Consider the following 17,709-nt stretch of genomic DNA (forward strand, 5'->3'; position numbering starts at 1 on the left):
ACTACAGATTTGCCACCAAAAATGTTTGGAAAGCGGTTTTTTTCAAATGAAGATGTCTAGAATCGATAAGTATGGTCCGTTCATAAAAAATAATTATGAAAATAAATAGGTTTATGCACCAAACGTGGGATTTTTACCCAAGAAAGCTCCGCTACTTAGCTGCCAGCTTTTCAACCATGTTTTGTGCAAACTGACAAACAGAATTAAATTTTCATTTTGAGAAGAAGAAGAAAATCTTCTTTTGGCTATTACTTTTGAACGGAGCTTCGGATTTTATTATAGTAGTAGTAGTTGTTCAGTCGCAGCAATAGTTATAAGTCAGCGCTCTGAAGTATCATATATCGAGTCAAGCCGTCAGCAACATTGTCAATGACCCACTTATTGGCACAAGCTTATTCTGCTGAATTGTAACTATCCGGGCTCGCATAATGCATAATAACCGACACTTTGCTTTATACCTATTCTGTTAATCTATGCACTTTTTACCTATAAATACCGTTAAGTTTATACAATAAAATCAGTAACAATTTTGACTCCTACAATCAAGTTTTACTCATTTTGCATTCAACAGAGGCTGTCGCTCTAGTCTTCAGATCCTCATATGCAATCCTTAGTCCAACTGGTTCAAGTTCTAGTTGCGACGACTTTAGGCAGACACTTTATGTACTGTATGCCAGGCACCTAAGCCAATCAATAAACAGTAGTAGTAGTAGTAGTAGGTTGTTTATTGTTTGTGTTTTGTTTTTCTTTGTTGCTTATTTATAGCTGGGTGTACACATTTAAGGTTACATCAAAACAAATAAACAAACAAAAATTGGTTACAACGACAATGGCTTTTATGCCGTCAGTCGGTTAATTGAGTTAAATTAGATTCTAAAATTGTTCTAAAATAATTTTTTTCTGTAATTACTGGCTTTTGTAATGAAGAATGCCAGATTCTCCCAGTTTTCCCCATTTAGAAGACTGTGGAGATCCGATTCGCAAAGGGTGGTTTTCGTAAAACATGTAAAACTCAGAATAGGGCAGACTGCAATGAAGTGTTGAACATCCTCGATTTCTCGCATGTTGCAGAGGCTGCATTCCAGTGATGTGTTGCTGCTGTATGGCCTGCCATTTAGAGGTAAAGTCTCGGTTCTAGCTTGGAAGATATGTTTTATGAGTTCTCCTTTATGTTGATCGTGGAAGTAGTTTTTTTCATATAAATTATGCTCAAAATTTTTATACGAACTCCTCGACGCGCTGTTTTTGGCCTTAGTTATAAACGTTTCTCTTTCTATGTCGTGGTATCTGGTAATGATTTCGGCATGAGTCCTGCTCCACGAACTTGCATCCTCGAGATCAAGGAGGCAGCTGCATTCGGTTGCAATATCTGTACATCTAAAGAATGGAATTTCTTTTCTTTCACAGAGAGATTTAGCAATTATTTTTGGTAGTCTACTATTTGGCATATGCATAACCTTATCGATGTAATTAAAGTGCTGCTGAAGTGTGTAGGAGAATATACTAGGCAGTCCTGTTTCAATAAAGATTGCATAGTCGGGAGTATTTTGTGGCAGTCGAAATATCTTTTTTACGAAAAAAGTTATTACTTGTTCCGCATCTTCATATCTTTGATTGCCCCACACCTCTGCTGCGTAGCACATAATTGTTTTCACTGTCGCCTGAAAAAGGCTGTACTTGGCACTCATTTTAACTTTTTTTCTGCCTAAAAAGTTTTTCCAGGTGGCGTTCATAGCTATTTTTGCATCCTTGAGCTTATCTCTTATGTGGGTATAAAAACTCATATTAGTGGTGAGCGTTACACCGAGCTTTTTGAATGATTTTACACGTTCCAGCTGGATTCCGTTCAGTTGCCATTCTTCGTTCCTAGCGTGACGGCCACCTGTACCCTTAACTACCATAATCTTTGATTTGCTTGTATTTATGGTGAGGTTCCATACTTTACAGTACTCGGATATGCTAGCAATCATGTCCCTTAACGTTTCAGGGCTATCAGCCAGAAGGCACATGTCATCGGCATACATAAGGGTCTTAACATGGGTTCCATTCACAGTCACTCCACCTGGTAAAAAATCCACAACATCGTTATCTTTGTTATCTTCATAGATACTGGACTATGACTATGGCTTTTGTTGAGAGACCGAGTTGGCTAAGTTTATACAGTAGGCTATTTCGGTTCACTGTATCAAAGGCGGCTTTAAAATCTACAAAGAAAATGTACAGCTTCATTTTTTGTTGCAGAAAGGTTTGGGCGATTGATGTTAGCACGTCTGAAATTCACTAAGAATGTTTTCTCGGTTTACCCATGTCGTCATACGTTTTAACAGTGCTCCTGCAAAAATCTTAGTTGCCTCGGTAGTTGCTGGGATCGGTCTCCATACCTTTTTTAAAATTTGGGCTGATCAGACTTTTTTTGAAGCAATCCGGGAAAATTCCATGACTGTAAAATTCGTTGTAGGCATCGGTAAGTCGCTGTATAAAGCAAAGTGGCGCGTTTTTGAAAAATTCTGCACGTATTCTGTCTTCACCAGGAGCTTTGTTTAGCTTTAGTGTTAGGACAGGCTTTTTTTTTCTGCAGGGCTGAAAGGGGAGTCCATATGATCTGAGAAAAGCAGAGGCTTAGCATAGATTATTTCTGATTCATTTCGAATATGGGAGAGTAGGCTACTAAAATAGTCAGCCAAATCAGTTGACCTTACTTTTATGGGTTTTTTCTGTTTGTTCCCGTTTAATTTATTAACGATTTACCACAACTGTTTGCTGTCGCGAACTTCTTGTAGTTGGCGCTCCATATTTATCCAGAACTGTTTTTCTTTGTCTTTGCATAGACGTTTGTAATTTGTTACTGCCGTTTTGTAGATGGTGCCCATTATTTCATTTCGCCGAAGCTGTTTAAGGCAATCAAAAGAGTGTTTCCTGGCCCTTTCGCATTGTACGTCGAAACACGGTTGCTTTCTGCTAAAGTTTAGTGACTGCTGCATGGGCCTGGAGGCATCTACGATTAAGTTGAGCAGTTTGACTAGCAGTGTAGACCCACTCTGATCTTCTATTTGTTGGACTCCTGATACTAATGCATCTGTGTAACTTCGGAGGTGATTGTCCTTCCACTTTAACCTTCGGTTGAGTTTTGGCTGGGTACTATCGACTTGTTCATGTAGATTGAGTTTTAAAAGTATTCGATGGGAATATGATCAGAAAGAAGTTGAGCACCTACCACCAAATCTTTCACAACATCGTGCCACTTTCCTTGTATGAGACAGTAGTCAATAGTCGACCTTGCTGCGCCCCTTATAAAGGTATATTCTCCTTCTTGGTCACTGATTGTCCTGCCGTTCAACAATTTTTGCGCCTTTGTTGTCTGAGATTTCGTCCTTAGATTTACGAATAGTGCTGCTGGTCCAGAGGTCTATATTTGTGGGTTCTGATTTTATTATATGACCCCTTATTCTACGGGTATTTTCAATTCAAAAACAATTAAAACATTGCGAGGGGCCAATTATCCCCACCCGACCCAACAGATTCCAATTTCTAAATTTTCACTTTTACACTTTCACCGCTCGCTCTCCCGAACCAATTGATTTTCTTGAGGTCTTGGTATGCAATCCTTTAAAATTTAGCAATACCTTTAATTTGGTGTATTACTCATTACGATAGGACGATCACAGCAGATTTTCAATTTTGCGGCATAACAGTAGTCGCCTTCGCACACTCTCCATGTGCGCTTCGTCACTACATGGACTGCCGTCCATAGTAATACGCTAGTTTCAGCAAGAACTCCATACACCTTATCCGAGCACGTAAGGGTAAAATTCCATATTCATAATTTTGCTCATCTGAATATTATAAGGCATTCTACTAGCCCTTACAATAGTCCGCTGTGGGTTGTGCAAAACTAGACGCCTCCAATAAGGAAAAATGGCGTCTCATTATAGATTACAGAAAGTTAAATAGCCAAACAATCGAAGATTGTTATCCAATCCCCAACATGGATGAAATTTTTGATAAGCTAGGGGGCTGCAACCTTTTTTCTATACTAGACCTTGCGAAGGGTTTTCACCAAATAGAGATGAGCCCAGATGATATCCATAAAACGGCATTTTCTACAGCTAGCGGTCACTATAAGTTTCTTCGCATGCCGTTCGGTTTGCGCAACGCCCCGTCAACTTTCCAGCGGCTCATGAATAACTTACTCAACCCATACATTGGTCATATCTGTCTGGTCTATATGGACGACATTCTCATCTTTTCGAAAAGTGTAGAAAAGCATGTTGAAGACGTCACGACAATATTTAGTTGCCTAGCAAAAGCTAATCTCAAACTTCAAGTCGACAAATGTGAATTTGCCAAAACCGAAGTTCAGTTTCTAGGTCACGTCATAGACGAAAATGGGCTGACACCTAGTGGAAAAAAAGTCGAGGCTATAGATAGAATACCGCTACCCACGAACCAAAAACAAATCCAGAGTTTTCTAGGCATGACAGGATTCTTGAGAAGATACATACGATATTACTCAAAAATAGACCAGAATCTTAACCAATATTTAAAAAAAAATATCAGGGTAAACGTTAATGACATCGAGAATAGGGAAGCCTTTGAAAAACTTAAAACCCTTATTAAAAAGCCATGTCGTAATCTATCCCGATTTTGCCAAGAGATTTACACTCGTCACAAACGCCAGTAATGTAGCATTGGGGGGAGTTTGCTACGTAAGCCGCAAGCTAAAGGCTGCAGAGCTTAACTACAGCCCAATTGAAAAAAAGATATTGGCAATAGTTTGGTCTATCAAACATTTTAAGTACTACCTTTATGGTCGTAGGTTTACAGTTAGAACTGATCATCGTCCCCTAGTTTGGCTACATAACCCTAAAGAACCTAATCTTAAGCTTCAAAGATGGAAAATTCAGCTTAACGAGTTCGATTTTGATATCGAGTTTATCAAAGGGAAGGAAAATGCGCTAGCAGACGGTTTGAGCAGAATAGTGCTGGGCGATCCTAAGGTGGGGGATTTTTTAAACGAGTTCCGAACCTATAAAAATTGAAGATAAAGACATATTTTTCCTTGAGTATGGGAACTCCGAACAAGTGGTAGAATCGAACAACGATGATGCAGATTACTCGGATGATTTATTAAAGCTTTTTTCAAGCGAGCTAGAAGATTTGGAAACCATTTACAGCGCTGATTCTGACGATTACAACTTTATAAAAATATCAGAAAAGGCTGTCAATGTTTTTAAAATACAAATAATCATATATGAGTCAGAGACAGAAAATTCAAACTACAAAAATACTTATCAAGAATAAAATAAGGCATTTGTTTAAAACCAACGGTAGTTACGAAAATCTATTAAAATTTTTGCAAGAAACGCTGCCAGGGAAAGGCTTGGTTGTTGTCTTTTGTGAAAACGTTAGGATATATCTCAAATGTCAAGAGATTTAAAGGCATCACTTTGCTAATAATAAAAATCGTGTAGTACTTAAGTCTTGTATCTTATTAAATGATATAACTGATAAGGGACAACTTGTAAAAATCATAAAAAGGGAACACTACAAAAATAATCACAGGGGTATAAGCGAAGTGTTTGCAGAAATGAAACTATTATACTACTATCCAAATTTACAAAGAGAAATCCATTCATTTATTAATAACTGTAGAATCTGTAACCTAGCTAACATGGGATGTATTAAAGAATTTCTGATCGACAATGAAATTGAACTACACCTAACAACACCGTATAAGAAAACCGGAAATTCTGACGTAGAAAGGCTTCACTCTACCCTAAATGAACACATACGCCTTTTTAATGCCGATGAAGGCAACAAAGATTCCGTATCAAGCAAGGTTTTTAAAGCCATTATTTTCTACAATAACACAATTCATGCTAGTACTAATAAAAGACCAATAGACTTACTTAATAATATACTTAGCCAAGAAGAGATATTGCAACTCAGAAAAAACAGCAATTTATAAACTTAAAATGTATACAAATAACAAAAATGAAGAAGAAAACTTTGAAAATAACTATATTAAGAATAATCAAATAGAAAAGTATAAGACAAAATACCGTGAAATCGATGGGTACAGGTACAGGATGGAAATTATCTGCTACTAAATGGCAATCCCCAAAAAAAGATTTTTAAAGACCAAGTAAAACGAAAATTTAAGTACCAAAATACAAACAAACAAAATATGACAGAACAGTAGCTAGCTTTTGAATATCCATCCTGTAATACATTTTAATTTCCTTTATAAACTAATTTATATTCAACAATTATTGTTGAATCTTGCGGTGGGGGAGTCATATATATTAACATAACGTATACAGGGGTGGTCAAAAGTATTTTCTCAAATGTTAATGTTAACTGTACTTATATTTTGAACTTATAATATAAACTTTTGGCACCTATGGAAAGAGCACATCAATTCCGTTTAAATGACACAAAAATGTTCTTAACCCATTAAGACCCCTTTGAAAAGTGAGCAAATTTTGCGAAAGTCAAATTTTCAACTTTTTTCCTGGGGCCTAAAACAAAAATGTTTTGATGCAAAGTTGTTCCCCAATCAAAATTAATAATAACTGCAAAAAAAAAATTTTCAAAATATTTTTCCTTGTATTTTTTATGGTTTTTTGAATGGAGACATCTCAGTAAAATTTTGTATGATAATGAAGAAAAAGCGGCTAAAATAGCTATTTTTAAAATAGCATAAAAAATACAAGGAAAAATATTTTGAAATTTTTTTTTGCAGTTATTATTAATTTTGATTGTGGAAGAACTTTGCATCAAAACATTTTTGTTTTAAGCACCAGGAAAAAAGTTTAAAATTTGATTTAAAAAAAAAATTGTCTAATTTGCTCACTTTTCAACGGGTGCTTAATGGGTTAAGAAAATTTTTGTGTCATTTAAACGGAATTGAAGTGCCCTTTCCATAGGTGCCAAAATGTTTATATTAAAAGTTCAAAATATGAGTACAGTTAACATTCAAATTTGTGAAAATACTTTTGACTAGGTTTGTGTATTAACATATTGTCATCCCTAGATATTAAGACAGCTGATTATTAAAAAGCTCTTGTTAAAGTAAGCCCATCTCTGATAAGTCAGTCTTATAAGAAACACGACAAAGTGTAGTTGAATAAAACTTACTTAAAAGACACGCTTGTATTTTGCGCTAACGATTACGTATATTTGGCAACCGAAGAAGGCTGCCAAATTAAACAAGGATTCCGGCAACGAGACCTTTCCGGATTCCCGCAACACGAGATTGCGAACTTGAGGCCTTAGCATTGTTAAACCTTTCGCCACCTAAAAGACCAAAGTGGTTGGGAACGTAAACCCTAAAATTCCACGGTAACTATATTGTGCTAGGTATTACCTGATTTATCAAACGCCTTAAAAAGTGAAACCCCAACAAAACCGCGGACGCAGCTACAACTTTCCTAATACCTAATAAGAAAGTCCAAATAACGTTATAGGGAAATAAAAAAATAGTATTAAATAGTTTTTTTTATTTTCCATCAAGGTTGAAAAATGTGGAAAAAATGCACGTTTCGCAAATAACGCATAACTAAGAGATGCGGCTGGCAAACTGCAATATGTTTTACTTTTTTAACTCTTAACTAACACACCAATCAGTGGAAATAATAAGCAAAGCAATTCGATACCTAGTTTTTAAGATATACCCCCCAGAATTGCGAAAAGGATTTGAAAAAGGGTTACATCTTTGTAATAGTGGATCAATTACCTGTCGATTAGTATGGGTCGCAACTTTCTAGGACAAAGTCGAAAAAGTGATTTATTGCACGTTTTTTGGCCTAAGGCGCCACTGTGCGTCGCGTGCGAATTGCGGTCGAAGGGAGAGACATTCGCTACGTCATCACTGTACGCAACAACGGTCAGGTCTTCATCAGCCCCCGGCAGGAAAGACGTTTCACTTCAAAAATTGGGATGGTTTGTTTCTGGACGGTGTTAGCAACAAAAAAAAAAGAGGCTACTTCTTGTATCGCCTTGTCCAAGGAAGACATGGTTTTAGGAGGACTTGTTGAACGGCTTTGGGAGTTAGATACCGTCCAGAAAACAAAGAAGTTGTTAAATTTTCACCAGAACAAATTGCCTGCGAGGATCACTTCGTGAAAATCGTAGCCAATTCAGATTGTTGTCGTTTTTTGGGCTGGGTCATATGTCTCCAACATGCAATAGGATTCCACCAGGACCGCACTACTTCATACCACATGAATGTGTTTGAGGCCTGATAGTACCTCAACCAAACTTCGAGTCGTAATTGATGCGTCTGCAAAGACAACTTCAGCGCAGTCATTAAATGACATTTTATTGGTGGGGCCCACTATTTAGAGGGAACTGTTATTATCACTTGTTAGATTTCGTTTAGATTGATTCGCTCTAACAGCAGATATATCGAAAATGTATAGGCAAGTAAGTCTCGCAGAAGAAGATCGTAACTATCAACTGATAGTATGGCGCGAGAATCCATCTGATGAGCTAAAGATATTTCGTCTTAATACAGTCACCTACGGAACGTCTTCAGCTCCATTTTAAGCCATCCGTAGCTTATAAGAACTTGGATTCGTAATAGGGCTAAGCATGAAATTGGTTCATAAATAATTTGCAAGGACTTTTATGTGAATGACATGCTTACTGGTGCCGATGATATTTACACCTTGAACGTGATGTGTAATCAAGTGTCAGAAATTCTCGCCCCAACTAGAAAAAGGGAACAACACTGAAAAATCCCTAAATTTCAATGATACCAATTCGACCAAAGCTTTGGGTATGCGGTGGATGCCACACACAGACAAATTTCGATTTCATTTAGATGAGAGCTTTACAAAATTTACTACCACAAAACGAGAATTTTTGATCCCTTGAGATTGCTGTGCCCCATTGTCCTTGCATCTAAAATTCTTCTTCAAAGCCTTTGGCAACTTCAACTGGAATGGGATGAATCCATTACGATGTCGTTACATACGAGTTGGGAAAGGTTAAAGAAGAATCTACTTAATCTTCACACAGTCACCATTCCTAGGTACACGTTTGCCAGTGGATGCTCAGCCGTTCAAGTTCACGGTTTCGCAGATGCATCCAGCCAAGCACGGATGTTGCATTTACATTCGAGCAATCTAAAATGGTAAAGCTAATTGTCGATTGCTAGCAGCGAAATCGAGAGTGGCTCCACTAAAAACGAAAACCATACCAAAGCTTGAATTATGCGCCGCCACACTTTTGGCATAATTTTGGTTCAGCGTCAAACAAGTTCTTGGACATTTTTGGACAGACTCAGAAATAAAACAAGAGAGAACGTTATAGTCGGGTACCCCGACTATCAGATACCCGTTACTCAGGTAAAGGGAGTGCGAGGGAGATGGAGATAGAGATAAAAAACGTTGATCACGCATAACTTTTTAACGAATGGTCCGATTTGAAAAATTTCTTCTACATTTCGATAGGTATTGATAAACACAATAAAACTGCATTTTTACTTTTCCAAAATATTAAAATTTTTAAAATCGTATATAAGCGATTGTGGGCGTTAGAGGGGGCGTGGCACCATTTTGAAACAAACTTGCGCTGCGTAGGAACTCCTAAAATCTGCATGCAAAATGCCAATCTTCTAGCTTTTATAGTTTCTGAGATCTCAGCGTTCATACAGACAGACAGACGGACAGACGGACAGACAGACGGACAGATGGACAGACGGACAGACGGACATGGCTAGATCGACTCGGCTAGTGATCCTGATCAAGAATATATATACTTTATGGGGTCGGAAACGCTTCCTTCTCCATGTTACATACTTTTGCACGAATACAATATACCCTTTTACTCTACGAGTAACGGGTATAACTACATTGGATAAAGTCTCAACCTTCGTCACTTGCAGTTTTTGTTTCAAACAGGGTAGCCACAATTCAAGAGCTATCAGAAAATAAATCCTGGCGACATGTCCAGCCATGTCCAGTTTGATCCAGCAGACATTGCGTCCCGATGCTGCGATGTCAGTGAATTGACTGGGTCCACCTGGTTCGAAGGTCCGAAATTTCTGTATGGAAATGAGTCATTATGGCCAGAAAACTTGCATTTTTCTATACCTTTCCAATTAAAAAACTCAGAGTTATGAAAGGCTGCCCAAGTGTGTATAGCCGTCGAGCTATCAACTCCGTTCGAATTTATTACTCGTATCTCATCGTTTCCCAAACTCATTAGAATTCTTGGATACGTCTACAGATTTCTAAACCTAGCTAAATCACGAGAAAGATCAGTAAGTCTGACGGCTAGAGAGTTACAACTATCATTTTTTAAGCTGATGGCAATCGTTCAAAAAAGTGTCTTTGCAGAAGTGTAAAAGAAAATTAAAAAAGGACATGTTTTACAACCAAGTTTGCAGATTATGACGTCCTTCATACAAAAGTTTTCTGAAGCTGTAGAAGATTTTCGCTAATTCGGGTGGGAGGTAGACTCTTGCATGACCTATTAGAGAAAATTATAAATTTCCGATATTTTTCCCTTGTAAAAACCAAATTGTTGATTTGTATCTTCGAAACTTGCATTTGAGAAATTGTCACGCAAATGCGAAAACGATGATCGGTCTTCTGCGGCAGGAAATCTGGTTAATAAATGCTCGCAGAGAATGCACTCGGGTGGTTCGAAAATGCATCCATTGTTTTAGATATAGGCCTGTTCTGATGAACCAAATTAGGGGAAATCTGCCTGCGGATAGGTTCGAATCCGAAAGGACATTTGTGGCGTAGATTCGTCTACTGAATCTTTACTTTTGGCCTTTAAAAGCTTCATCGCAAGACGTGGCGTACCGCATTGAGTACATTCTAGAGCCCTGCAAAAGTTGACTTTTAAGTGAGAACTTATAAGTTAACTTGTAATTTTGAGTCACTTTAACTTGAAAAAACAAGTTCAAGTGAATCAAACCAAGTCTATGAATTTAAAGTGATCTATCACTCTATGATTAGAAACAACAAGTCCACTTTCATGTGAACTTGGTCCACTCGGTTCACTTGGAAATGTTAAAGTGAACTCTATGACTTCCCTGCAGGAAAAATGCGAACTAGTCTGAAAAACAACTAGTTAAATAACTAATATAAAGCAACCGGAATTTGTCTGAATGCATTTGGACTACATAGGGTCTAGAAAATTTGTGCTAGTCGAAAAAATGATTAATACAAAACTAGTAAAAAAGAAACTTGTATCGGACTAGTACCTTTCTGACAAAAAAAAACCTTAAAAATATTTAACTGGTAGAACAAATACATGTTAGGGTCTAGTTAAAAGGCAACTGGAATTTAACTAGATGCAAATTAAACACATATGATCCAAAAATATAGCCTAGGGTGTAAATGTCTTGGGAAATTTAACACTAAACAAATCAAACACTTAAGGTCCTCGGTTCAATCCCCGGTCTCTGTACATTTTTTGTTGCTTTTTGTTTGGTAGGTGATGCTTTAGTTTTATTTTAAACTTTGTTTAATCTGTCCGAGGCAATATATTTGTGAAAAATTACTGTTTTTGATAAATGTCACACTAAAATTCATAAACCTTGTTAGGGCATTACAAAATGTGATGCGTCTATGGCTCAATCAGTTAGTGTGTCTACAAATCCAAAGGTCCCGGGTTCAAGTCCTAGAGAGGGCGACTTGCCTCAAAAAAAGTAAGTTTGTTTTAATTCCATTTAATTATCATTCACTGTATTTGATTACATAATAATTATCAGAAATTCTCTAAGGACCGCGCCTATTGATTGGATACTAAATTAGGAGAGCGTCAAGTTAGGCATCGTCAAGTACTAGTGAAATTCAATCACTTGATGGTTTAGAGATTATTTTTAATTTACATTTACACTCAAGGCTATATTTTTGGATCATATGTGTTTCATTTGCAACTAGTTAAATTCCAGTTGCCTTTTAACTAGACCCTAACCTGTATTTGTTCTACCAGTTAAATATTTTTAAGGTTTTTTTTGTCAGAAAGGTACTAGTCCAAGACAAGTTTCTTTTTTACTAGTTTTGTATTAATCATTTTTTCGACTAGAACAAATTTTCTAGACCCCTTGTAGTCCAAATGCATTCAGACAAATTCCGCTTGCTTTATATTAGTTGTATAACTAGTTGTTTTTCAGACTAGTTCGCATTTTTCCTCCAGGGAAGGAACACTACCCTTTATTGTTCAAAGTCAGTTGCGAAATTTTTTGTATTCCGGCAAGTAGTGCATCCTCAGAGAGATCATTTTCCCAGGCTCGGTTGCTAATATCCGAAAAGAGAAGCACCATTTCAAAATCAAGCGAAAAAGTGAACCAAATTATGTTTCTAAATTCCAATTTAAAAAAATAATTTTTTCGAATCCTTTATTATGTATTACTAACACTATCACCTGTTACAGAATAAGACTCGACTCTCACAGAAACAGACTTGATTTTACACTATCCAGACCTATGAACAGAAAAAGACTAACAATATACCCTTTTACTCTACGAGTAACGGGTATAAAAAGATTGCACCTATCAGACAATCTGATGCTTGCCCAGTAAATAAACTAATTATTCAAAGCTTTTGTCATTGTCAGAACGTGGACTTCGGTTGGATGTTAGGGGTAAAGGGTTTTTTCGTGGACCGCGAAATCTTGAGAGGGACATAAACACGCAAGTGAGTTTTCTTTTATAAGGGATTTATATGTTTGTAAGAACTTTGATGGGTAAGAACTAGATAGTCTTCCGTGGACCGCGAGTTCTTGAGGCATAAAAAGTTAATTGATATATATCCGACTTTTGTGACTGCAAGCGAACAAAAATGTGGTGGACCGCGAGTTCTTAAGGAGCGGCTAAAGATAAATTTCACCTCAGGGATTTCTACGGTTAGATACAAACAGTTCTTCGGTGAACCGCGAGTTTTTAAGGGATTTTTAAAGTGGAGACCAAATGTCTTGTATGAACCGCGATTTCTTTATTGACATGTTCAAGGTAAATTTACTTTCTACATAATTGGTTCAAAGTTTTTAATAGAACTATTGGGGGTTCGCCCTAAAAGAAATAAAAATCACTCAATTAATTTGCTTAATAATTCTATCACTCTAACTTATTCTCACTCTGACTTGTATCACTTGTTTTTCCTTACGAGTGATCAAGTGAACCAAGTGACCAGCACCACTCACTTGAATCTTACTTGTAAGTGAGTGGACTTAAACTTATAACACTCTATTTTAAAAAACTGACCTGTTTCTCAATTCAAGTGGACTCATGCAGGGCTCTAGTACATTCCGACAACGCGACGAACTTCGTGGGAGCCCGGAACGATTTGAGAATTCTTCAGAGCGCCTTCGAGGATCAGCAGTCGCAGTTTTAACTGTTCGTCGTCGAGAAGGGCATCAAGTGGAGGTTCATCCCACCACGAACACCGCACTTCGGCGGTTTGTGGGAGGCGGCCGTCAAGTCAGCGAGGGAAATTCTCGTGCGTTAACCGAAGCCGAGGTCAGGGTTTATCTGGCGGACATCGAGGACGTGCTCAGTTCTCGTCCTCTAACTCTAATCAGCATCGATCCAAACGAGGGGGAGGCGCTCAATCCAGGGCACCTGCTAATCGGGCAGGCCCTTCGTTCGCTGCCGCAAGGATTAGAGTCAGACGCACCGACCAGAGGTTTGAGATTCTCAAAGAGGTGGCAACTGCTATCCACGCTCAGACAGCGGTTTTGGCAGGCGTGGTTCAAGGAATACGTCCACAGCCTTCAGCGCAAAACCAAGTGGCAAACTTGGTCGGAGCTTTGGTAATCATCCACGAGGACACAAATAAGGATATAAATAAGTAACAGCTTAAGAGAGCCCAAAAGCGTTATGTTTACCGCCTACAGGCCCAGAACTATTACGTTAAATCTAAGATCAGATTCAGCGGGCCTGCAAACGATCTCACAAAACTACGCTGCTGTGCACAATGAACTAAATGAATTTTGAATATCGAATCGAACAGTCTTGTGTTTTTTCTCCTCCCCAAAAGGCCTATAGGTGAACAAGCCTGGGAAAACTGCCCCAGGCGATATTGCAAAATTTTAGATAAGGATTGTTAGATAGGAACCTAATGGATAAGAATTCCTCTTTTCAAATATTTTGATCCACTGGTTTACGAGTAATCTGCCGCAACTTAAGAACATATCACTTGATGTATCTTCCCTTCGGTGGTTCTTGAGAAAACTTTTTTGATGCCATCATCGCAAGCGTTACACCAAGTCGGTCGTGTTTTTCATTCGCTCCTAAACTCTTTTCGATTTCACTTATAAAATCTTTCAGCTTATCAAAATATCTATAAAGAAACAAGATAGTTCCATATTGTCGTCGTTTTGATAACATTTCAAACATAGACTGTGATTTAAAAACGTATTTAAATACGAATTAATATCAACATAAACCAAAACAATAACAAAGCTTTGCATAACTCCGCGTTTCTGCCGCTTGTGTTCTGTTGTTTACACTCTCCATTGCTCTCCGAATCGTGCTTCTCTAATCTTTCGAACGCGTATTACTCTCTGAGCGGTCATTACCTCTCTAACGGTACTTCCTTCACTGTCTGCTTTGTGCGTGCTGCTGAAACTCACCGGTTGCCCGGATAATCAACGGCTCTCCTGCCTAATATTTCTTGCAGTCTCTTTCATCGCTCTTTAATCCGAGCTCGCCTACTTGGTCTTTAAGTTCCCTTAATCTTTTTGAATCTCTTAACTACCAATATGAGTGTACCGTGCACTGCCAAAAAATGGGAGTACAATGGCACCATTGTTGGTGATTCCTATTTACTATGTTGGCTGTGCGACAATTGTGCACATATTAAATGCGCTGGTGCCGGACCTTGTAACGGACACGTTCAGTAGCGAACACGGAACCTACTCTGTCTTGGGTTGTCGGCTGAGCTCAGGGCTGGGGTGGGGTTTTAGTTCCTTATCGCGTACGCGTCACATAATACGAATCGACAGAGTAAAGAAACCGGGGAAAGGATAAGTCAAATGTACGATCGAATAGTGGGTATATGAGCTCTCAGCCAAGAGGAAATTGGATGGTAGGTTCCTCTGCTTCGCCCGCCCTGCCTATGTAAGCCTAATGATGTTTCGGCTTATCCCTTTCTGCTTGATAAAATATGCCTTAGGTGCCCATTAGAATTTGATGTTAATTCATGTTACATATTTCTGTATTTCAAATTAACATAAGTCATGATTGACAATATAGTTCTTAAACCTAACAAAAGAAAGCATTCAAGAATCAGTGTCGTTTTACTCTACTTTAGACGGATGCTAATTCTCCGTGCATTTGGGGTCGTGGGGCAAAAGCGTAATTACTCAATATATGGCTTTATTCACGTAAGCTTTTGCGGTGGGTTTCATATGTGGGCGTGTACAAAAAAGGTATCTATACCCATTCGGCTATGCCGTACTCACTGCTTCAATTGTGTCCAACGGTGTCAGCAGGCCTGTTGACGCTGGAGTAAGCTATTGGAAGGAAATTAAGACCAAATATGAAGATGCCCACGCAAGCTAACTGATCAAGCAGTTTGGCCCCACGGAACCAACTTAGGCTATGAATTCTATCAAATAATTATAGTAGAATGGCTCGCGGCAATACGGATCCTGTTGCTTGGGCTTGAACGGTCTCGGTCTTGGTTGGCGCTCGTCTAAGAATCTCACAGGCGGTGGTGATATCTGGCCACCCTAGTATCGCTCAAGTAGAGGATAATCAGGGAAGGTGGCTGGTACCGCTGTCTGGGCGACGAGTGTTGCGGTGTAAGTGGTCCACGTAGCGGAGAGGTCGCTAGGCTACACTGTTGATAGTGGCCAACGCTGTTGGTCGCCTCGGATAGTACTGAGTGAGATGAGAGAACCGTGCTTAGTGTTGCCGTACGCTGCCACCAATGGCCAACGGCTATGTCTCCGTGGCTGCCAGAATCCAGTTTTATAATTTGCGTTGGGAATTTTGATCTGAACGCCTTCTTGTCCGTGTTGATCGTACAGCTACTGCGGTCAAAGCAAATTTTCAGGATACCTCAAGCCACTGCAAACGAGTACTGATCCGAAATTTCACGTGCATGCGGTCACACGGCTGCGGGGAGGTGTATAGAGCTTGAAAATTATCGATAAGTGACAGAATCGATATTTTCGATACTTTATCATTATCGTATCGATAATATCGATGTTTTCGAGGAAAGCAGAGACAAATTAAAAACAATTTTATAATTCTGTTAATACCACGTATTATTATTATATACATGCATAATACACTTGCATTTTTTTAATATTATTATTAGAAAAAATCGCGGTTAATTTATTTCCGGTAATTTCCGGTTTTCATTATTAAAATGCGATTTCAGACTAAAGAATTCTCCTCTTAAGAACTCGTGGTTTATTTATTTTTGATCATTGAGTTGAGTTGCGTCAAATGTCTAGAAAGACACCAATTCTTAGTCAAAGACATTCACGGCTTCTTAAGAATTTTTTTTTTAAATATCTTATGAGGAAATACTTATGTAAAATAATAGAACAAACCTTTGTTCCATCCCATTTTTTGGTACTAAAAAAGAACAAATTCCTCCTCTTCTGAAGAATTCCCGGTTGCTTTTTTTTTTGATCCTTTGCCAAAATTGCTCAAACGGTCTTCGTTTTCTTTGTTGTTGGTATTAAAAGAACGAGAGTTCCTCCTTTCCCCAAGAAATCGCGGTTCTTTCATTTTCGATTTTATGCCACAACCTTTGGTTATTTTCCCCTACTTTAATTGATACTATACCATAAAGAAGTAAAAATTCCTCCTCTTCTGAAGAATTCGCGGTTGTTTTTTTTTTTGGATCCTTGAGTCCAAATCGCTCAAACGATCTTCGAAAAGCGACCAATTCTTATAAAAGGCTATGAATTCGCGGTTTCTTGAGATTTTTTAATAGCGGACAGAAGGTCGGTAGCTGCAACCAAGATTTTGTTTTTGGTACTAAAAAAACCAAAGTTCCTCCTCTTCCCAAGAACTCGCGGTTCTTTTATTTTCCATTTTTTGCCATAACCTATGCCCTGTTCGCCTACTTTTAAGTATTTCATAATATCTATGGGACCAAAGAAGAATAAAGTACCAAGAACTCGCGGTTCTTGTATGGTAATTTGTCCCTACTTTAAGTGATTTTGTATTTAAAGTTATTTTGGTCCTCAAAATTAAAGAGTGAAATCTGTTCGTTTCTCTCTAATAAAACGTCAGAAAAACATCGATGTTATAGATAAACATCGATGTTTGAAAAATATCAGAAGTATCGATAATATCGATACTGACATCGATAATTTTCAAGCTCTAGGGGTGTAGCGTAAGTCAGAGTAACCTCAAACAACGTTTTCTTACCTCAGGTGGGGATTTGTTCAAGAATTGTCAATCAAATACGGCTTTCGTCTGTTGGCGGTGCTGTTTGCACACTCAGAACGGGTCCCCGCGACGGGTAAGCGCTTTAGTACAAAATTGCGGACGAATCTCCAAAAAGGAAAATCGCTAACAACAACAGCCTTGAGGTGCCGGCAGATGGGTTCCCATCGATGGTGACCCCAACCGGACATGACCTAGTTTCTCCTACTGCACTAGCCATCCCTGCCCCGGTGCTAAACTTTGTGCCTCCAGCCTCTGAGCGAGCAAACCTGTCTCCGGGAACACTCCCTAGAAACAGTGTTTTAAATACGCCAGCAAAATCCACAATTATG

General features: G+C 38.4%; 1 protein-coding gene and 1 long non-coding RNA gene across 5 annotated transcripts in view; one reads left to right on the forward strand and one right to left on the reverse strand.

The window, feature by feature from the left end:
- Positions 1-17,709, forward strand: part of LOC138912471 (uncharacterized) — a 243,488-nt gene that overhangs the window by 107,320 nt on the left and 118,459 nt on the right. The gene's annotated exons all lie outside the window — the stretch shown is intronic.
- LOC138912474 (uncharacterized) overlaps positions 15,436-17,709 on the reverse strand; it is a 199,026-nt gene continuing 196,752 nt past the window's right edge. Inside the window, exon 5 of the long non-coding RNA XR_011418017.1 lies at positions 15,436-16,087. This is a non-coding gene — a long non-coding RNA (uncharacterized lncRNA). The remainder of the gene's footprint in view (positions 16,088-17,709) is intronic.

This window comes from Drosophila takahashii, chromosome 2R (assembly GCF_030179915.1).
Source record: "Drosophila takahashii strain IR98-3 E-12201 chromosome 2R, DtakHiC1v2, whole genome shotgun sequence".
Lineage (NCBI taxonomy): Eukaryota > Metazoa > Arthropoda > Insecta > Diptera > Drosophilidae > Drosophila > Drosophila takahashii.